Here is a 23527-nt window from a genome sequence, read left to right on the forward strand (position 1 = left end):
AACAGGCTCAGAAAGCCAGCAATGTGATCAGCAGGCAGTTTACTCACTGTTTGAAAGTTTTTTTAGTTCAATGCAAGTACATAAAGAAGAAACAAAGGTAGATACAGTTCACAGTCTACAGAAGCCTATCAAGAAATTTAATGTCAATACCTTCTCTCCATTTACATAGTATGGAGAAGGAGGTATAATGGAGGAGGAAGTATGTTGATCTCCTGTCAAAGTCCTTTAATATTTTCTTGGATTAGCATTGTCTCTAATCAGCATTTATTCTCTAAACATGTTAATTTTAGATAAATCTGAAAAATAATTTTTTTACTAATTTACTTAGTAATTCAGGCTGCAAGAAGATATCTTAGAATCATAAAACCATAGAATGGTTAGAGTAGAAGGGACCTTAAAGATCATCTTGTTCTAAACCCCCTGCTATGGTGGGGTTCCACTAGACCAGGTTGCTCAAAGCCCCATCCAACCTGGCCTTGAACACTCCCAGGGATGGGGCCTCCACAACTTCTCTGGGCAACCTGTTCCTGTGTCTCACCACCCTCATAGTCAAGAATATATTCCTAATATCTAGTCTAAATCAACCCTCTTTCAGTTTAAAACTGTTATCCCTCGTTCTATCCCTACAATCCTTGATCAAGAGTCCCTCCCCATCTTTCCTACAGGTCCTCTTCAGGTACTGAAAGGCTGCTGTAAGGTCTCCCTGGGGCCTTCTGTTCTCCAGGCTGAACAATCTCAACTCCCTCAGCCTGTCTTCATAGGAGAGGTGCTCCATCCGTCTGATCATCTTTGTGGCTCTCCTCTGGACTCACTCCAACAGGCCCATGTCCTTTTTGTGTTGGGGCCACAGAGGTGGACGCAGTACTTCAGGTGGGGTCTTATAAGAACAGAGTGGAGGGCTAGAATCACCTCCCTTGACCTCCTGGCAGTGCTGCTTTTGATGCAGTCCGGGATACTGTTGGACTTCTGGGCTGCAATCGCACATTGCCAGCTCATGTCCAGCTTTTCATCAACCAACACCCCCAAGTCCTTCTCCTCAGGGCTGTTATCAATCCATTCTCTGCCCAGCCTGTATTTGTGCTTGGTTTTGCCCCAACCGATGTGCAGGACCTTGCACTTGGTCTTGTAAAACTTCATGAGGTTTGCACAGGCCCACACCTCAAGCCTGTCTAGGTCCCTCTAGATGGCATCCCTTCCCTCCAGCGCGTTGATGGCACCACACAGCTCGGTGTCATCAGCAAACTTGCTGAGGGTGCACTCAATACCATTGTCCATGTCGCCAACAAAGATGTTAAACAGCACCAGTCTCAATACTGACCCCTGAGGAATGCCATTCATCACTGATCGCCACTTGGACATTGAGCTGTTGATCACAACCCTTTGAGTGTGGCCATCCAGCCAATTCCTTATCCACCAAATGATCCATCCATCAAATCCATCTCTCCAATTTAGAGACAAGGATGTTGTGCAGGACAGTATCAAATGCTTTGCACAAGTCCACGAAGATGATATCAGTTGTTCTTCCCTTATCCACCAATGCTGTAATGCCATTGTAGAAGGCCATGGAATTTGTCAGGCACACTTTCCCCTTAGTGAAGCCGTGTTGGCTGTCACAAATCACCTCTTTATTTTCCATGTACCTTAGCATGGTTTCCAGGAGGATCTGCGCTGTGATCTCGCCAGGCACATAGGTGAGACTGACCAGACTGTAATTCCCTGTGTCTTCCTTTCTTCCCTTTTTAAAAATGGGGGTTATATTTCCTCTTTTCGAGTCAGCAAGAACTCCCTGAAGAGGCCAAAGTCTGCTCTCCTGAAGTCCAGAGTGGCAATCTGACTATGTGCCCTCCTTGCTTCCCATAGGATCTTGATCTCCACCATGTCATGGTCACTGCAGCTGAGGCTGCCCTTGAGCTTCACATTCCCCACCAGCCCCTCCTTGTTGGTGAGAACAAGGTCCAGCATATCCCATCTCCTTGTTGGCTCTTCTATCTCTTGGAGAAGAAATTATCATTGACGCATTCCAGGAACCTCCTGCATTGCTTATGTTCTGCTGTGTTGTCCCTCCATCAGATACCAGGGTGGTTGAAGTCCCCCATGAGGACTAGGGCTTGTGAACATGAGGCTGCTCAGAAGGCCTCATCTGCTTGGTCTTCCTGGTTGGGTGGCCTGTAGCATACCCCCACTGTAACATCACCTGTCCCTGCCCTCCCTGTAGTTTCCCTGCCCTCCCTGTATCTTCTTCTGTATTTAGCTAATGGAACCAGTTACCAGCCTAACTCCCCTGACTGTTCATTATCAGCCGTAGGACTGAAGTTATCACCTCTTCAGACCTGCTAGTGGAACTGATTGTGTGAGTACTCCCTAGCATATTTCACTCAAAATAAGCTAGGTTTGCAAAGCCCTCCTAGGCAGGATGGTGTATATTTGACATTCTGAGAAATGCAAGTATGATATGGATCCTTTTAATCACTTTTCACAGGCATATGTAGAAAGATTAAAGAAATTGTTAATCGTTCTCACACTTGTGTCAGTTGAACACCCAGGAAAAAAGTCGTGAATGTTTTTCAGGAAACTCGAGAGGTCTAGGATAAGTGGGAAATGCAGAACAGAAAAAGGAGCCTTCATGGGGCTGGTATTTGTATTAGCTTATTAGGTCTATTTTGTAATCACTTAGCATGCTAAAGTGACTTGGCAAATGAGAGAGTAAGAAAAAGAGAGTAATTGTTCTGAGGAAAAATGAGTTGAACTGATGGAAGATTGATTACAGAATGATCCGTGTGAGTACCACATTGTTTTTTCACTTCTTATTTCTCTTTTTCTTGTTATCATCTTGATAATAGCAAATCCAGGACTGGATTAGCATATCCTTACAAAAATGAGAGCAAGGCATTTTTAGAGTCTTTTATAACAAAGGAGGAAGTATTTGGTAAGTGGAAAAGTGTTAGGGAGAAGTGGATTTTATTTGAGATGTTCTTGTTATTGAAGAAAGACCTTTCATGTGAATGTTTTCTGCTGAAAATGTTATAAAAATGCCTTTGGAGCTGGGAACTGGACATGGTGGAGGTGGAGGGAGAAGAGCTGCATAACCACTGCCATGGACTCTGCATGGGCTGCCTTCCCAGCACCGTTATGAACTTGTGGGTTGACTGAATGCCTGCCAAATCCTGCCAAAATTCAAACACTATATCATAGCACTAATATATCTTACTGGAGTTTTGCAGATAAACTCCATGTGAGATGCTGTGATTAGCTTTCTGAAGAGAAAAAACTTATTTCCTGGTTATATTCTCTGCTTCAAGTCTCACTTTTGTGTTAGAAGAAGGTGTGCCAATATAGGTCTTTTATCGTCTGGAAGTACTGATTTCCTGATTCTCTTCCTTCCAGTTTCAGAGCTGCAGATGTGGTATGGAAAGTGTGAACACACAAGTGTGTTCTTTGGCAGGTTTTGTCAAAGTTACCAACAGCCTTTGATGTTGCTTTTCAGCCTGACTTCATAAATTTGGCTTTGGCTTTTCTAGGAGAAAGATGACAGAGAATTCCTACAAGTTATTTTTTTATTTGAAGCACTGATTTTAAACAGAATTATTCCCCCCCCCCCCTTTTTTTTTTCTCTCCAGATTCAACATGTTTTGAGTTTCCAGTGGGCTGCCTAGGGAGGGTTGGTTTGTGCTGTATGTGGATGGTGCAGCCCCAGACTGAATGGGAGATGGCTCCTGCCCCAGCAGCAACTTTGCCATCAAAGTGCAGAATCCTGGGGTTGGTTGGCTTCACCAGAGACCGTCTCATCCATCCTGCTGTCCCAGAATAGATCCGCTTTCCATGTTATCCCTAAGAGAAGTTTATCTAAGAAATCTTTTAGGATATCAGTGCTAAAACCACTGCGACCTTTCTTGCCTGTCTATTCTAGTGTCTACACCATGAGAAAGCTTTTCTTGATGTTTAGCAATTCCTGCTGTAATTCATGCCAATTTCTTTCCATCCTGTTCTCCGTGGACAAGAAGGACAGCTTTATTCCCTTCCATACTGCAGTAACCTCTGTGTGCTTGTTAACCTGTTCCCATCAACCTTCTTTTCTTCAGACTAAGTAAACCCAGTATATTCAATGTTTGATGTTAAGTCATCTTTCTAAATTTCTGATGTTCCTTTTGCTTCCTTTTGGATTTTCCCAATTTTCTCTAAACTTTTTTAATGTCCTGCATTAAACTGTACAGAATAATCCATCTGAGGTCTTACCAGTGTTGAGAAGATTAGTAAGATTGATTCCGTGCACCTTGTAGTCCATTTGTACATGCAAGGCTTACAGGTTCCCTTTTCTACAACAGCATGGCATTGTTGAGCTACATTTTGATCCATTGCACAGCCAAACTTTTTTATGAACTACCATTAAACCAGCCTTTTCTGCCCTGTGTTTGTGTAGGTGAACACCTGTGCCTAGCTGTGGTACCATCTACTAATTCCTAAAGACTGTTTCTCCAGGATTACTTGATCAAGAGCTCAAGTGCCACGGTGGGTGGTAACAGTGATTAGGGAATACCGTCCTGGAGGAAATCTGCACCTTGCAATGTACACAACCAGTGCTTCTCAGCCGGGTTTGCAGCTCAAGGCTCTTGTTAGACCTGCCACTATTTGCTTTTCAGATGAGAACTCTAGTAAAAAACATTTCCTTCTATTTGCATTTGAAAAGTGGACCATTAATAGATACATTCAGTTGGTCTTTCATATCTGTTCCAATTTCCTGAATATGAGACTACTGTTATAAGAACCAGTTAAAATTTTGTTCAACAGTTATAACATTTTGCTTTGAGACAAAAATGTTAATGGAAAAAACTAAAACTTCCGTAAGGATTTTTCTGATTTTTTGAATGACAAAAATTGAAGCTGGAGTATGTCTACGAGCATTTTAAAATATTTTTTTATATTCTTCTAGTGGGAAAAATCTTATTTGCTAATCTGGTGGACTTATGATAATTAACTATTTTCAAAGAAAATAAGAAAACTTCATGTTTAAAAATTAGGGGTATGCTCTTTATCCTTCTGCCCCCTTTTTGACATTGTACATATTGTAATACAATAAAATTAATTGTGATCATAAGATGGGTGGGCTATTTTAATTTTTTATTTGTATTTTTTCATCTTGTAACTTTTTTTTGAAAATCTGTTTTTTTGTAACATCTCAGTAGGATGCAATCTCTTGTGCGTGGGTTGGCTTGCAAGGGAAAGGAGCAGGAGAGCTGTGGGGTTTCTGCCACTGGAAGGAACGCCCCTTTACTTGCTAGGCTGGGCAGGGGTTCAGCTTGCAGAGGCTGAGACCTGTCTCGTTGAGTGTCCCCCACTGAATATGGATGGTTTTGGATAAACAGGTTCTTGCTGAAGACTCTATTGTGAACAGTAAACACTGAGCAAGTACTGTCTCCTGCTCTGAAGTAAAGCAGGTCAAGAATCACCGCTCAAATCTCATCTGGTCAAAAAAGGACCTAGTATCTTCTGCACATCATCTGAAGTGACTGTGGATTTGCTGCTTTTTGCTGCTTCGTGTTTAACTCATGCATTCTTTTTAAGTTCATAAAATACCTGTGCACGGGTGGCCTCCCTGTCGGCTCCTGTGAGAAACGTGCTCTTGGTTAAGTCTCAGCTTCAGCTAAAGTGAACCTTCAGCCACAGGAGGGCAGCAGCTCAACGCACCGCGCTGAAACTTCAGCCTCTGACGTTGTAAAATGCGATGAAAACACCAGAAGGAAAAAAAAAAAAAGGAAAAAAAAAGGAAAAAAAAGAGTTATATCAACAAATACCAGCCACATTAACTGGCCTTATTCTCTCCTCTTCTGCAGTGCTAGTTACTGTGATGGGGTGCTCTGAGTGTAGCATAACATTATTTTTAGACAAGTGGCAGATAAGCTTTTTTTAATATGTATTTCTCAAGTTATATACAGATTTATGGCAACCTTACAAAATTTATTTCTTCCCTTTCTTTATACAAATCATATGCAGCTGGCACACACCAGACCCTGTGGAGATGCTCTGTCGTGGTGCTTCTAGTACTGCCGTTAATTTCATTCAATGTTTCCCATGGACTTTGGTCAAGGACGTGACAATTTATATCTGTGCTTATATATTTGTTTACTTGCTCTATACTCTATTACAAATCTCACTGAAATAAATAGCAGAATTTATTAAAATAATAAAGTTATCAAAACAAAGTCTTCAGCAACAAAATGAAAACATACATGACTTCATTACAATCTTAATTGTAATTAATTTAACTTTAATGAAATTAAAAAAGGAAACTATGTGAGAAGCGGGTTTTTTCAGTGAGGATTTAGAGGTGAAAACAAGCTTTCAAGAAGCAAGTGTTTGAAATGCAGCCCAATTGCAAAGCCTAAGAGGAAAACTGGTTCAGTGTAAATGAACCACTGGTTTGGTTTGCCTTGATTGCAGAAGCACGGGCCCGGGGACAGTGTCCTCCCTCACCCGCATACCAGGCCTCCGCCTGCAGCTCAGGCAAGCTGCCCTCATCCCTCTCTCGCTGCTCCTTCAGCACAGGGACTCTGCCTAGCTCCTACTGCCTTGGTGCAAATGAGGTCAGGCTGTCTAGGAAAAGACACACACACGATGTATTTTTCCATCTGTAACTCCATGGATCATGGTCACTATGAATTATGGACAAAGCGCGCATGGGTATGGCTGTATTGGTGCCGCCCGTGGTGCTGACTGTATGAAGTAAACCTGTGCTAAAACATTGCAAGAATTCAAGTATTTTTTTTTTCCCCAGGTTCTTGGGAAAAGTGCCCAAAGCTCACTCTGAAGCACAGGCTTACCATCAGTCCCTTGGCTTGACTGCTACACTTAAGTACAAACATCATCAGCTGGCAACAGCAAAGAGAAAAACCACTCGACGAGCAACACCAGAAAAAAAAAAAAATATTTTGTGTGTATGTGCCCTGCAGTAAAACCACACATTTTTTCTCTGCATTTTTAACTTCACAGAATCTTTTCCATTCTTGACTGTGGCATCCAGATGTTCGTGTAGCCCAAAACAATATTGTTACGGCTGATGTTAAGCCAACTCTAACCCCTGGTGTTCTAATTGCTAGGTTGGGTTTTGGATACTTTGAGAAGGAGTCCATCTCACAAAGCCTCACTTCTGCAGGCAGTTTTGCCCAGCTGGGCTCTGCGGTGGGACCACCATCCTGAGCAGGCAGTGCCAGCCAGTGCTTGAAATGAGAAACCAGAATGCTGGACTTTTTACTTTGATGATTTTTGCTACTGTAATGATTTCAGGTACCCACGAGATGGTGCTACTATGCTTTGGTTGAACCTTGCAGCAAGGCTGGAAACATGGCAGAGAAAAAGCAGCAGAGAGCTTAAGTCTGGAATATGTCAGAGATGTTGAATATATTCATATTGTACAGTTATCCTATTTTTTGACAAGTATAGATGGAGCTTAATTGCAGTGAACAAAACCTTCATAAAAATATCTTAGTGGAGGACAGTAGAGTACAATAGATGAGCATCCGTATCTAACACATCTACAGGCAGAAGCTTAATAGCAATTTTTAAATATAAAATTCAACCTTTCAGTTTACAACAAAAGATTCCTTTACAGTCAGATCTCATCTAGATTAAAGCTCTCCATTGTTGATCCTACAATAAAGCAATACTACCATTATGATGAGAGGATATAACTTTTTTGTTGCTTGTTTGTTAAGGATCAGAAGAGAAGACGGAGTCACTTGCTCCTGTCATTTATGTAGAAAATAATGACCCACTGGTGTTCAAGAAGATAAAAAAAATAAAGCATTCCCTTTTTGTCTTCCACATGGGCAGCCTTGAGGTCACTGTACTATTCCAGTAATGCAGAAAAAAGAAAAAAAAAAAAGCCTAAGTACAAATTTAATCCAGTAGAAAACATATGTATTAAACAGGAAGAGATTAACCTGGGCAAGCGATATGTGGGAAATGACATGATTGTGCTTTAATACCCAGGAGAGATGTTGAAGCCTGCCAGCTCCTGCACTCCTGTGTTGATCTCTTGCCCAAAGAGTCTCTTCACGCTGGCAGTTGGCACAGGTCAATGAGTTGTGCCTCTGTCCTAGGGAGCAGGGCAGGTAGTAACGTCAGAGCTGGTGACTCCACATTAATTGCAAAGTGGAAGCTCTCAAAAGTGGGAGAAATGAGCTTGTGCCTTAAGCAAGGGACAGTCTCCATCCTGCCCTTCCCAGACTCATCAAGGCAGAGGAGTTTTGGCAGGGTGATTGATCCCCATACAAAGAAAACTGAGAACCTCAGCTACGAAGAAGAAAAGGAACAAAATGGGGACACTTCTCTCATTCTTATGGTGAGAATTGTCTTTACTATTTAAATGCTTAAGGCAACCGAAGGCCAACAGTGATATCAACTGCAACAATCCAAACACCAGATCACTTTTCTCTGTTCAGTGAGGTGAATTCATAACTGCTGTGGTGGGGCCACCATGCTGTGAAGTGCATACAAATCCCATGTCAGTCATTGTGTAAGAAGCAGAGCAGGACAACCTGTAATAAAGAAATGGACAGGAGCACCTGCTTATCATACCTGCCTCATAACTTTTCCTGCAATACTCACATGAGATGTACAGTAGTTGTTTTTTTTTTTTCTTTCAGCACATACAGATAAATGCCACTGGCCTATGAGCCATGCAATGCCTAGTTCTTCATTAAAATTCAGATGAGGTGAGTAGTGCCCCTTGAGCAACACCTGTGCATAGACTGGATGCTGCCCACATCATCCCAGATGGCATGCTACTGCCATGTAAAGTGCGAGTCTCCCAGATCACACTACTGTTAGTGGAACCAAGAGGCAGTGTGACTCTTACCTGCATTCGAAAGGCATTTGTATGGCTATTGGCTATTGCTGTCCAATGACTGGGCATTCAGTGTCCCTGGCAGTCCACCAGAGCCATGGCATCACTTTCCATCCTGTGTTTCCTATCAGTGATAGGGTGTGTCACTGGCTGGGTGTGTTGTTGCTCATCTTTCTTACTGCTTTAATAAAGTTTGATTTATAACATGTTTTTAGATGCCATTACTGTTTGGACCACATAATGGCCTAAAATCATTCACATCTGTTGGCTTTAACCTACAGAAATTGATCCTAAAATCTTTTGCAGTGTGCCCTGGATAAATAGGATAAGGAAACCTCAATATTTGCACTGTTCTGTGTTCCTTTCCTACTCAGCTTGGGCAGTATCTAGACAGCTACAAATATCAAGATAATTTTATATCATTATCTAATATATACAGCAATTTTCCATAGGCAACCAGAAAAGTAAAGTATAATATACCTCATAGAGACTCCAAGAATGAAATTGGTGCAGAGCCTGAGGCATCATGCTGTGATGCTGTGAGCTGAGGATCAGCTCGGGTTCCTGTTATGCTTATTCGGTGAACAAACTTACAGTGTAAAGCCCAAATGTTCACATGGGAACATCTGAAGTTATTCATCCATTTTTGTTATTTAGAGTGTCCTGATTTTTTAAGTCCTGAGCCCATTAGAGGCCCCTGCTGCACTCTAGAGATCCTCCCATTCTAAAAAATCTAAAAGTCTAAAAAAAATCAGTTTGAAGAACAAATACATTTCTGTAGATATTTTGGAAAGTCATATAGGCTGCATATATTTGCACTTTTTAGCCCCTGGCACCTGCATCTAGATCCACTTCATCTTCCTCCAATATAGGTGAGAGACCAAAAATGTAATAACCAGGATCATTGCATTTCTTGTTTTTCAGGTCATTATCTAAAACTTCCTTGGCAAAATTAGAGGGGATTAATCCTCTTGTGCTGTCTGTCTGCTGCCTCGTATACCAACCGTCTTCATCCACCTGTCCAAAGACATAAACACATTGTCCAGTAGTTAGAGGAAGCTCTAATTCAGGCTGCTCACTGGAACCGTCAAAAGGATCATAGCTGTATCGAGCTATGAATACTTGAAGCTTTCCCAGTCGCTGTCCCAGATCCTGCAGGACAACAATCTGTTTGCTTGCTACCAGTTCTTCTGTCTCGCTTGCGAGGTCCTCCTCTGAAAGAAGGCGGGACCCAGGACTGTCGTCTGTGCAAGCTGACTCTGAGGGGCTCTGAAATCCATCCTCTGGTTCACTCACCTGGACTCAAAACAGTTGCATGGCTTCTCCATGGTCCCTTTTTACTTCTGTTGGAGCACTTCATGCTATTTCTCTCATGACTTCCAGTTTGCACTCTGCATCTTCCAGCTGGATTTTAAGACAGGCAATGGCTTGCATGACAGAAATTTGCCTCTCTCTGACTTGCCCCTTCAGGTCAGCATTTTCAGCTTGAACCTTTTCTGCCCAGTGCATCTGCCCACGGAGGTGAGAGTTTTCTTCAGCCAGTCTAGTGTTTTCATCCATCATTTCCATTAGCTGCACCTGTAACTCCTCACACCTTTGGCTGAGGGTGCTCACATAATGAACCCCTCTTCATTTGCAGCCAGTTGGGCCTGAAGCTTCTTAGCTGCCTTCTGTGAAACTTCTTTCTGCTGCTCCTGTGCCACCAAAGCTCTGTCAGGCTCTCTCCTTGCTCCAGCCCCCTGCTGAGGAAACGATTTTGTGCCTGGTTCCTCAGTGGAGCTTTGGATGGGCAGTGTCACTGGAGCGTTCACCAGGTGCTCGATGGTCTCCTGCAGATGCCTGCATCTTTCTTTCAGCTGCTCAGTGATGCTAGCTTAACATTTTCCTGCTGAAGCCTCTCTGCCTCCTTGCATGCTTCTCTTTCTCAGGTCATTCTCCATCTCAAGAGCACCGCGCTGCCGCTCCAGGTCTTCTAGGGCACATTGCAGGTGGGCGTTCTGCTGTGGCTGTAGGCACTGCCAGGAAGCACCAGGTCTTCCCCTGCAGGGCCTGGCACCTGCCACAGCCTGGCATGTCATCTGCTGCCCAGCGCTGTGGCTTTCGGGAGGTCTCTCCCATAGTACCAACCAGAAAGACTGAGGCTTAGTCTGGCAGCTGGCCACTGCTGGGACTTGGGGCTCATTTCGCTCAGGGGGAGCAGGAGCTCAGTATCTCCTGATGGACCCAGTGCCTAGGAGGGCCTTCAGACTGTGCCCCATGGCGTAGCTTGCAGGACCCAATGGTGTGTCCTGGCCCTGAGCACTCAATGGAGGAGTGGGGCAGTATGGCCTCCATATCATGTGTCCTGGCTCCCCTGCACACAATGAATGGGTGGGCAGTATGGCCTTTGTGGTGGGTTTACCTTGGACAGCTTATTGGCCTTAGGAAATCTTCCGTCAATAGCTTAGGGTAACAAACTCCAGAATTTAGCAAGAGAATGAGTTTTAAATAGGATTCGGCTCAGTGTGCTAATTTTATTTTACTGAAGGCAATGGTCTTTTAAATTGATTACACTTTGAAATTGCACATTCAGACAAAGCAAGTCTGTTAAAGGTCACACAAAACTGCTCTTGCCATCAGTTTTCAATTGTTTGCAGAGTTTCAGATATATTTTGACATTTGGAAACTTTATAAAGAATGTATCATCTCTAAGTGTGTATCTTGGATGAACTTAAAGACAACTTACAGAACATTTATCTTTGTTTTAGGATGCAGATTGGATTCGAGCTAGCCATTACTGAAGTAAAAATCTTTTTTTTTTTTTTTTGCTTTATCCACAGAGTTGCACTTATATGGAGAATATAACCCTTTGGGATACTCTGCAAAAGGCAAGGCAGCACCAGGAGCGCCTTGTGAGCTATCTCAGACAGTTGTGGTGGAGTAGCCTTATTGTCACAGCACATTACCAAAGTTAATAAACCTTTTCTGTAGGTAACACTAATTAGCCAAGTCTGAGCACCGTACTTTTCAGTCATACTAGCTTGTGCTAATGTATTTGGGACTATCATGAATACCTTTGCACATAACTACATTGCTTTTTGTAGCTGTACCCGAATGTGAGTCTGTACCAATGACAGTAATATGGACGTCTTCTGCATTCAGTTGTTTTCTTGCCAGGAAACTTTGCAGAGCCATTAAAGAATATAGTGTACTTTAAGGTTATGTATTGCTAGCAAAGAAACCTGAGATCACAAACCCTGTTTCTGACACATCCTATTTGTCTGCAAATGTCAACCTACACAGAGTCCCATTTGGGAGAGATTAATGACCATAGGAGTCTGCAGTAGCACTGGTTTATGAAACACAATTCACCAGGCTGTACCGTAGCTCAGCTCCTGCCTGTATGGATTATTTTGGCCAGGACTAAGATCTTAATAGCAGGCTGGTGACATATGTACCAACATGAAATATAGTTACACAGAGATTTTCCAGAGGCCACTCTCCAGAGGCACCACTCATGTCTGATGCTGCTGGACCTAAAGTCAGTAAATAATATGTCTTTGAGGGCAGGTGTCTTTCTTATTCTGTACATAATTCATTCACCATGGCCTCAAAACTGATACAATTTCCAGACTATTCTTAAATATCTCATCTCTTAGGAGACCAAGCAAGAGATGCATCCATAGCACTCTGCCAACTTGTTCCGGGTCTGTGCTAGTGAGAGCACTGCATCACTTTGCTATGGAGATTTATTTACAAAGAAGCAATTTCTTTGAAGGCAGGACAGATCCCACAGATTCAGATTCTGAGATGAGTTCGGGTAAGGGTCTTTTGTCGGTCTGTCTGTGGTGCTTAGAGGATCCTCAGTGAGCTCACTGGTGCTCCTGGATCACTTTTCTTGACCTACAACTTGCCTAGTACTTGCACTGGGCAAGGTTCACTGATGGCTGTGGGATTTGTTATGCACGCAGCTGCTATCAAGTGAACGTACGGCACCATCAGGGCCTTCTGCAGAGAAACATAGCTGTGTCCTTACCTCACCTGCTGCAGTTGAGCTGAGCAGCTGGTCTGCCCTCCAGCACTGTTTCCTGAGGTGGACTTTGTGGGCTACAAGAACCTGAGGACACAGCTCAGGAGAAAGTCAGTAGTGCTATCTTTACCACGCGCGGGCTGAGGATCTCAGAAACTCTCAGCGCTGTTGCAGCTTTACTGCTATCTACTTTGTTGCAGTGGTATTTGTATAACTTCAGTGGTAGCAAGACCTAATGTTGATTATTTTCTCAATAACAATTCTTCATTATAGGTGTATCTATTTCATTGTACACTGGCTTTTTATCTGTGTGGTACTGTACAGAGTTTGAATTTCTAGAATATCTTCCTCTGCAATGGAAAAGAGGTAGGTAAATTCAGGCTTTCCCAAGTATATATATATTTCCCAAGTATATCTCATGACATAATTACAATGCTTCTCTTATGTCTCCAAACAAGGATGGAAAATCTCAGGGTTTCAATGCTATACTTGATTATCAAAGTTTGGCTTCTTATTTTCTCAGCTTCAGGACAGAACTTGCATATGCTTAGCCACATTCCATCCTACTGAAAGGCTCCATTGGGACATCTGTCAGGCCTTTCACACTAAGAATTCAGTCAACCCACCTGCAGGTCTGGGGCTGCCTGAATCAGGAGAAAGGAGAGATTTTTAAGCTGCTAATGAAGTCTCTTAACTTTTGCAGAGTGTCCAGCAAGACATTGAGAACGAACGTACACATCATCACACGGATGAAAATTTACACGCCCCTCCATGAAGGCCAGTTATTCAGAAGGGCATTTCACACTGAGTGTCTCAGGTGGGAGCAGACCCTCCCGCCCTGTGAAGGAGCCGGGAACCCTGCAGTCAGCAGCACCCACTGCTCTGCACCTGCTGCGGGGCTGCTCCACTGCGGGCACTTTGCGCACTAAGCCTTGGGGTCACCATTTGGTAGAGGTGCAGGCACTTACAAGTTTTCTAAAGCTCCTTCTGTTCCTCTCTTTTTTTCTTTTTTCCCCTCCTGTCCTTTATGTTTCCTCAACAGAAAGGCAGAGCCATGAAAGAAAGGCAGTGCCTTCTCCATTCCAAAACTACCTAAGATTGAGGAGTTGATGCATGCTCCTCAGGGCGAGCACAGAATTTGAGTCTCCTAATTTACTTGGTAAATACTGTAAACACTACCCTAGTAATATTATATGGACAACAGTTCTCTTCCTTAAACAGCAAATTTGGAAACAGAACGGCAAACACTGCTCGCTTCTTTGAATAACTAGACCTAGTTACCTCATCGCTGCTTAAGCGCTTCAGTTCCAAAATCTGTCATGGGTAAAGGTTTCTGCCTGTTTCTTCATCTGATTAAGGTCCAGTCTGAGGACAGATTAATTGTAAACTTTATTTTGTGATTAGTGTTTGCTTTTGACTAGTATATCTCTTGGCTTTGGGTGCCCCTTCTGGGCAGGGAGCGGTGTGACAGCTCCAGGGTCAAGGAGCCTAAACCCTGGCAGCAGGTAGGCACTGAACCTTTGCTCAGAGCTGCCATTGTCCTGAAGCCAGCTGAGCACATCTCTTGGGACATGGGAGTCCTGGGGTCTGCTCCCATCTCTGAATTATGCAAGGTGTGGACTTCTACTAGAATTTCTTCCTTTCAGGAGTGTTTTATAATCACTGCAGTGTTAGATAAGCAGAAGAGTAACTCATACTCTTTTGTCTTTCTTTTGTTTATTCACTTGCTAAAAATTTTGAAAGGTCTTCCTGTTGTTATGTGATGGATTGAAAACAAATTATGAATTCTGTAAATTTTTCAGAGAACAGAACCTGTGTTTCCCAGGAGCATTCTTATGAGAGCTTAAATAGAGATATCAGTTTAAAAATACTTGTACATCTTATCACAACTTTTTTTTTTTCCCCCCACGGGAGTGAGGGAAAGGCGTGTAAATTTCCAGTTCCTGATAATGGCAGAATTCCTGCCTTACTCCTGTTGATATTAGTACACACAGAGTCTTTGTGGATACTGCTCTGTGCTGCCGAGGTTGAGAGGCCAGTGTGAACTCACTGATTTCAGTGGAGTTATTCTATGATTACAGAGTTTGTTATGGATCTGGATCTGTGTACCCGCCTGCTCTTGGAAGAGATTTTTTCACTGAGAATAATACAATTATTCTCCATCTTGTTCTTAGCAAAGTGTATATAAAGATACACACAAATCTGATACTTATCCTTTCTGATGGCTTTCAGTACTGGTTTCTTCTTTTATTTACACCAATCATTTCCACCAAGAAGGAATGTAATTAAAGTCATTTGATGAAGCCTACCCTATAACCACAAAAGAAAAGTTTTGCACAAAGTAAGAAGACTGAGTTTTAAGTTTTGAAATACAGTGCTAATATTTGCCACAAATAAGCTGTTTCTTTGGATGATGCAAAACACTGATGTCAGTTAGGACTTCTGTACACTGTCAAAAGATATGGTAGCAGTTAAAGATTTGGTAACCAAAAGGTAGGATGGTGGAAGAGAAATAAATAGCATGTCAAAGTCAGTAGAAAAGCAAAGGGATTACTCTGATGAAAGCTGTGGTCCTCAGTTTGTGGTGTTTAGCCCAGCAGTTCAAATCCAGACCGCGCAAGGAGCAAATGAAATCTTCTCGTAGCAGCTAATTGGTGTTCATTAGTCTGTGTGAAATGAATTTGGGATTTCAGTCCCTTCTAAAGCGAATAGGAGTTTTAGCCTGTGAAGCTAGGGGCCACCAGGCACATCTGAATCCGTCTTACCCTTCCACAGCTTCCCAAACTGCTGGATATCCAATGCTTCTTTGTAGGGCCACTGTCAGCGGCAGGATGGATTATAAATGAATGCTGCCCACCCACTATGAGGCAGACATCCCTGTGCCAGACCAGGAAGGGATGTGAGGGGAGGCATGTGTTTCCATGGCACAGGATTACCTTTAACATTCAAGCCACAAATGCAGCCTCCCTGACTGTCTTCTGTCTGGGACATCACAGATTTGCTAAACAAGTGCATAGACAAATGGCATCCCAGCATGTGAAACTGGCTCTGTGCTGTGCTGCAAATTCATACATTGGATTTTTGGGACTAGAAGGCTGTGTTTCAACTGGCAGGTGTGAGCAGTCCTCCCAGACCACAGGCAACCTACAGTCAAGTTCAAAGTACAGGATGCCACACTGGAGGTCCCCAGGCTGCGGATGTTCCCAGGGAACGCCACTTTCCAGGGCTGATACCTTTCCATCAGTATGCACTGCAAGGACGAAAGTAACAAAGGATAACCAGTGAGTTAGCTCTCCTCTGCAGAGCCTGCATACAACCTCTTGTATTCAACAAGGGTAGAAAGTGCCGGGCAGCTCAGCAGTTATAGCTATACCTGGGCCACTACATCCTAGAGGAGACATACAGATCCAGATGATAACTTTTTAATTAGAGTCTTAAATTTGTTATCATTTATCTTCTCTGGAACATCTCTTACATTGACTGGAAACATGCATAAAAAGGACAAAACAGAAGCCAAATAACACCGAAGTACTGAAAAAATAATATAATGGCATTTTTGTGTTGAATAAATTCATTTTTGTTCAGAATTGGATGATTCTTCTTTTTTTTACATATAATTCATCACAGGCAATCAAGGAGTAGAGGCTAAAACACCTGCAAAGCCCATTCCTCCTGTAGCCATATTCTAGCAAGTTTGACAGCTGACTTTGTTTCAATCTTGTATTACTTGCACTCAAAAATAAAATACATTTCTTTGACTAAGCTCAAGTAAGGATCAGTACTATATTTACGGTTTTCCTTATTGTCAGACTGTACCTTGAACCAACTAGAGACTGATAAAACAATATATTTTTACACTATAAATTCTGTCATCCTTTAGGATAGCAAGGAAATTGGATAAGTTGCTAGGTCTAAGAGATAATACATTTTGTGCCTAAGGTACCATAGGCCTAAATAGAATTAATAAAATTTTAGACTAAAATGATAAATGATATAATATCCCCAGAATAGTTTAGTCCTTTTTCATTTTTCATTTCTGTGTAATTCTTGACCCTATGCAGTCAGATTTGTCAAAATGAGCAATATTTTAGAAATCTGGATGAAAATCTGAAAAGAAGGTAGGATGCAGTGGAAAATGTAATCACACTAAGAAGCCATATGATAGAAGCCATATTTCTAAAGAAGCTGAGATTAATTATTAGTAAACCTTATGCCATGTTCATCACTGCACAAAATTTAAATAACCTCAACAACTTGTTTGAAGCAAGAAAACTTTAGAATTAAGTTAACTAAGTTAAATTTATGTTCATACTGATGTTGGTAGAAAAGCTGAAGTGTGCAGTCCCAGGTATGTGAAGAAATGACTGGAGATGATTGCAAACAGGGAAGTATACAGCAGTGACTTTGGGGAGTTACAACAGGGATATAGCTGTGTTGCAGTTCTAGCTTTTGGCTCCTGAAGTCCACTTAAGTTCTCCTGTAGGTACTTAAACTCCTCTGAAATTCCTGGTTTCACATAATTCTTACAGGTTGAAACTAGACCAAAATATTTTTTATTTGATTCCGTGTCTACACAAAACACAGAGAATTATATTAATAAGTATCATCACAGTGAGACCAGCAATTTTTCATCCACTTGCTCTGGCCCAAGGAGCCTCTTCCTGCTAAGGAGAATATTCTGATAAATGTAACAAAGCAGGTAATTTCAAAGTGCTGCTAGCCCACCTGACAAATGTGTAGGTTTTGGCTTCTAATGCCAGGCTTCTTACAGCTGAGATATTAATTGAGGACGGTCTTGGCTTTCTGGAAAGATGTAATACTTCAGTAGTAAAACAGTACAAAGATCTTGTCCTAAAATTCAGTTACTGGATAGGAATTTGTAATATTCAACTGGCAAAATCACAATATTTTCTTCATTATTATGAAAAATCAAAAATGAAAAATGAAAAATTCATTATTAGTCATACCCTATGTGATGTAGTATTAAAGGCCGGAAGAGAAAATGCTAATTCTCTAATGCATGAAGCTACAGGAAAAATCCAACTCACTGAACCAGATAATAGTTCCCAACTTTTTTGAAATACATTAAAATACCTCTGACAGCAATTGAAATGTAATTATCTTTAATTAAAAGTTGTTCTGTTGATCTGTGATGTTGCACGTTAAATTAACCAACATGCTCATTAGATAGGTTTTGTTGTTGAGGTTTTTTGTTGTTAGTTTTGTTTTTATCTCCTTGTACACTTAAATTAAGGACTGTAGTTATAAGGCACGGCTGCTGCATACTGTAACTTTCACTGCAAGTCCCATCTTTCACTCTCTTCTTGGTGGGTGAGCAAACCAAATACATGGAGCACAGGATTATGTATTAATCAAGTTCACAGATGAACTAACTGGGAAATGCTATAAAGCAAACATATGCAAGGAAATCTATGGAGCTTAGACTGATTTATCATAAATTACCAAGAAAAGTGTATTAATATGGAAAGAGTATGGCTGGCCAGCAATAGCAAAGCATGCAGACATGCACACTTTCCTGTAAGAGAGGAACCTGGAAGGCAGGTCCTCAAAACTACCCCTGACAGCACTGAGTAATGTAAATATCATATGCTGCAAAAAATGGAAAAGTAATCTTGAATTGTCTTTGAAGAGGCGAAACTTCAAAACCGAAGAAAAAGATTTATCCCTGTGTGTAATCCTTGATTTGTCTATCTCTGAAGGCAGAACCGTGGAGGCAGGCTGACAGAGACAATCAGGTGAAACAGTTGTAAGAGAACTGCCCTCTGGGTATAACAGTTCTGAAGCCCATGACTGAAGCTGATGCCAGTTGATGTCTAACGTGAAATCTTGTTTGGGAGAACACAACCTAAAGAAAAATAGCCTGGAAAGGCTCAACTCAATGGAAAGGAGAAGCTGCCCTGCTCTGAGAGACTCTGAGGTAATGGTGAATCTCTTGATTCCTCTGTCTGTTGATAATTGCCTTTCAGTTAGCTTGACTCACGGCCTTTATTCGCGACCTATGTGGCATACGTTTTGACAGTTCATGTGGTCCTTGAGGCCTTTAAAGTTTCCTGTTGCAGCTTGGAACATTAACGTTTTTCTGATAGAGAAAAAAAATACATTTTACATTCTCTCTGTGAACCTGCTGTTCTAGTTTTAAGTGATAATGCGCACACATATTAACTTTCTTCTGTGCTTTTTACAACCATGTTGCCACAAAAGAACATAATTTGCCTGTAAATTGTAGTTAAAATATTCTCTAGTGTCAATGAGATCCAGGTTTTCCTGTGGCAATCTTGTAAGCAAGGCGATATTTCCAAATGCAAAGGCCACAGGAGCCACAGTGATGTCCTGAGGGGAAATTCAGCCTGCAGGACAGTTCTATGAAACTTTCCATTTTCTGCTATGGAAACCAGTCACTTAATCCAATACTCAGTCTGTGCTGTAACCTGGACCTGTAGCTTGCATCTGTGAAGAAGTCTTTGCATGTGGAAAAGCTCTGGGCCAGTCCAACAACTAGGATGAGCACAAAAAGTTTCACTGCATATTTGTGTACTCTGTACTGAGATGCAAATATCTGATATGCACTTTATGCCCGTTTGTTTCTGGACTGGACAGGGCAACCTTCACCTTGTTGCTAACAAGTTCTTCTCACCCCTCTTACATGTGCATGGTCCAAATGTTCCCACCTCTTCACAGCTAATCATAGTGCCAGGCAGTAAAGGCGATCATAAAGGTTCAAAAAGGGCTGGATTATGACCTGGCTAATCACACTGCACTGGCTATAATAAAGGCTAATAAAACATGAGAGAAATAATAGTCATTGTGCATCGGGGTGGCATCCTCAATATGTAAGTTCAGAAGAAGTCCTCATGCCTTAGTACAGATTATTCCATAACTCCTTATTGCCAGAGAAAGGATATTGGATTGGACCTGGTCTGATCTATTTTCTCAATTCCTCTGTAACAGGTTAAACTAAATAGCCTCAAGCCTGCCTGTGACAGCAAGGGAAGAAAAGAAGGTTTTTACTTCACAGCCAGTAGTCTGAAGTGCTGTAACCAAGGCTGGATGTCTCTCTCCACTGATGCCACATTACTGTCACATTATCTTCTTTCACAGGTGAATGTCTGTTTGTGATGATGATGTTCCAGCAGCTGCAGCAACATTCTTTTACCCCAGAGAGCTGCATAGTCCTTTGTTGGGAGCTGTGCTTTGACAAACACCAGGTATAAGGCTCTAGGGATTGGCTTGTTCTGGGTAAATTAAAGTTTTGCCCTCCAAACTGGATGTACACTGGAGAAGTGTCATTGCGGAGCATAGTCTGATTGATGAGCCCTTTGTTCTTTTCAGGGAGCTCATGTTGGCTGCTGACTTTGACCAGAACAGCGTGGTGCCCCACAAAATCACAGAGGCTGTTCCCAAAATCTGTAATGTCGAGCTCCCATTTTGGGCTAACTAGCCAAACATTTTCCAATTATGGAGTTGCTGGATATCCTAAAGCCCTAAAGGACAACTTCTCCAATGCGAGCACCAGATAAAAATAGGTGCAACCAGTATTTTGACTGCAGTTTTATAGCAGTTCTAAAATTTTATTACTTTATTTAAGACCCCCAGCTAAAGGAAGATTTATCAGTCTGCAGTGAGCAGCATCTTCTCGTAAGAGCTCAGCAGCAAGCAGACAGCAAACTGCATTACTTGAATGAAAAAGTGAAGTGTCATATAAGCTCTACTCTATTGGAAATGGATTAAAACAGAGCCTGTGGCCTTCTCACTAAATCACAAAAGAGAGACTTATGCTATGAATATTATTTTTCCCAGTTTTTAAAGGAGTCGTTCCTACTAAGAATTCTGGGTTTTTTCTTTCTCCACGCAGCTCACCTCCAGATAAAGCAAGAGTTTCTCCAAGGGACAGAGAGGCCCAGGATATGCAAAGAGCTCTGGCTCATGTTCGGTGCTGAGGGGTCAAGAAGGCTGAGCTTTCCATGTGAGCAATGGTGCCTGCTGAGTGTTCTCCCTTGCAGAGAGAAAGCTAAGGGAGGAGCGACATAATTTGTCCCCTCTCTGCCCTTAGCAAGAGGAAGCCTCTGAAGAGGGTGTACAGTTTTGAAGTTGGTACTGCTAATGCAGCACCTGGAAGAGGAAGTGTCTTTTTGAAACATTTGTAAAGCTCTCAAAATGGTAATCAGCAGGTGAAATGTAGGAGATTGAACACTTCCTGACTCACCAGCAAGCACCCATGTAAACATTTGAGCACTACATTTTAGAAGGCAGAAATTGTTTACTGATTATTTTAAAGTCTAATTGCTTCCAAACACAAAGACAGAACCGCCCTTGTAATATATATTTACCAGTGATTTAAGGGACACTGCCTAACTTGGCACTGACATGGAGGTGGAACACGTTCCATATGTTCTGCCAGCTGAATGGTGAGACACCACAGGGCAGTGCAAAGGCAGTAAACACCTGCAGCCAGATCTGCACTGAATGCTCCGACAGGTTACTAGTTAAAGCACAGGCTCAATCAAAATGCAAAGTTCAGAGGTGATGCGATTACAGCTTTGTGAGTTCTTCCACAAGAGACGTGCTTAACAGTGCTTTGTCTTACATGCCCTCTCACTGTTTAGCTGCAAAAGCAGCAGGTAGCCAAGGGATTTATTGATTTTTCTGCATATGGAATGCACCAGATGTTTCTGATCTGGTTGGTTCTGATCCAAGTAGATTTTGATAGGGATTTTTCTGGTCAACATGATTTCATCTTGAGCTGAACAAAAAAGTTCAGATATCTGAACAAATAGTACAGATACGTGATATTGAACATACTTAATTCTCATATCTTTCCTTATTTCCAATTTATGATAACTTTTCTACTTTGTCAGGGGCAGGCTTGTATTGTGTCTGTGGCCCGGCAGTCTTAATTTCAAACTAAGTGGGAAAAAAAATCCAAAAATTAATTTTGTATGGAACAAAAAATTATGGTAACATTCTCTACTGAAAAATCAAACTCCTTTTAAAATCTCAGAGCTGAAACAGACATTTCCCTCATTCTCATTTTTGTCCTGAGTATAAATTTCATCCTAGAGCTGAGATTTTTTCTTGATGAAAGCTTAATTGAAAAGACTGAATTCCAGAGAAAGTCAAATTTATGAGGTGAGTCATATTCAAGCTCTAAAAACATTGACAGTGTTTGATTCTGATTTTGATTTTAATCATACGCTTCCTCTGTATTCCATTAGTGAACCGTGTCAACATGTATTGATTTACATGTAAAAAAGAAAAGTACTGATTCACACTAAAGGTCAACTGTGCTGAAACAGTTCTTACTGGCATGCAAAACTGATAGCTTCTGTGATGAGACTTTAGCAGATCTTATAGGGTGAATAAGATGCAGAAAACGTTTATGTAATCTGCTGAGGTTTGTCCATGATAAAAAACCAAATTGGTAAATGATAAAAATCAAGACAAATTGGTCATCTGCCAGCCACCAAAGCTAGAATAAAACATTAGTTCTAGAATAAAATATTATACAATCTATTTATAAGCTCTTAAAAGATAAAATGGAAAAAGTAATCAAGAAAAAGCAATGTTAAACATGTATTTCCTTATGAGACAAGGACAAGGGATAAGAGGGGGGTAAAATTTGACTTTAAAAATATTCCGACGCTGTCCCACTTGACAATCCTGCCCCAATCCAAAGGAGCGTGGTCTGGATGGAAGCACAGCCAGGTGGACACACAGTCAGTTGGAAAGCTGCTCTCAGAGGTTTGCTGTCAAAAATATCTCAAGTGGAGTCCCAGGGGAATAGGTCCAGAGCTGGTTCTATTTGATATTTCCATTAGCCACCTGGATGATGGAAGAGAAAGTACGCTTATGAAATTTGCTGACAGCTCCAAGCCAGGACAAATGGCAAGCAATATGTGGGACAGGATCAGAATTCAAAATGATCTTGATGCATTGGAGCGGCGGGGCAGAGGAGGCAGGGAAGCAGAGGGGAATGAGACGAGAGAAGAGCAAGGGAAGAACTCTGCATTTAAAGAAGAGAAAGAAAAGTAATAAATACAAAATGTAGGCTAACTGGCTAGCTCTTAGCATGGCAGGAAAGGCTGTGGAGCTAGCAGTGGATCAGAAACTGGCTGCAGGTCTGGCTGCTCTAAAATTCTGTCACAGAAGAGGCAAGTTACATACTGGGAGCCATTAATGGGAGAGACAATGTAAAACTGAAGGAAATCCATTATTCTTGTGCAGAAAATCCCATAGCCAGAGGTCGATGTTCATAAAGGAGACAGAGGAGTCCTGCAACAACTTTATTCAAATAAAGGGAGAGTCCACTGGGGCATTCCCCTGTGGGGTCTCTCAATTTTCCCGAGGATGCAGCCTCCATTTTATCCTAATTTCCCAGCCGCATGTAACCCTCTTCCTTTCCCCATTGGCTGAGGTACTTGGAAGGTACAGACTTCCCAATCCGCCTATTACGTAAAAGTTAAATTTTTGCAGTTTCATAATTGTCCAACTTTTGCATTTCAGTTAATTCCCCTATTTTTTTGTTATCTCAGTCCTGCAGCTTCAATTAACTCTCCTATTCTTTTGGCTATCTCACTCCAGTAATTTCATTTAACTTCTCTGTTTGTGGAGACACTCTTATCCGTATTTTATCACCTGTTTGTGAAGACACTCTTATCCCT

The sequence above is a fragment of the Numenius arquata genome, chromosome 3, assembly GCF_964106895.1.
Source record: "Numenius arquata chromosome 3, bNumArq3.hap1.1, whole genome shotgun sequence".
NCBI lineage: Eukaryota > Metazoa > Chordata > Aves > Charadriiformes > Scolopacidae > Numenius > Numenius arquata.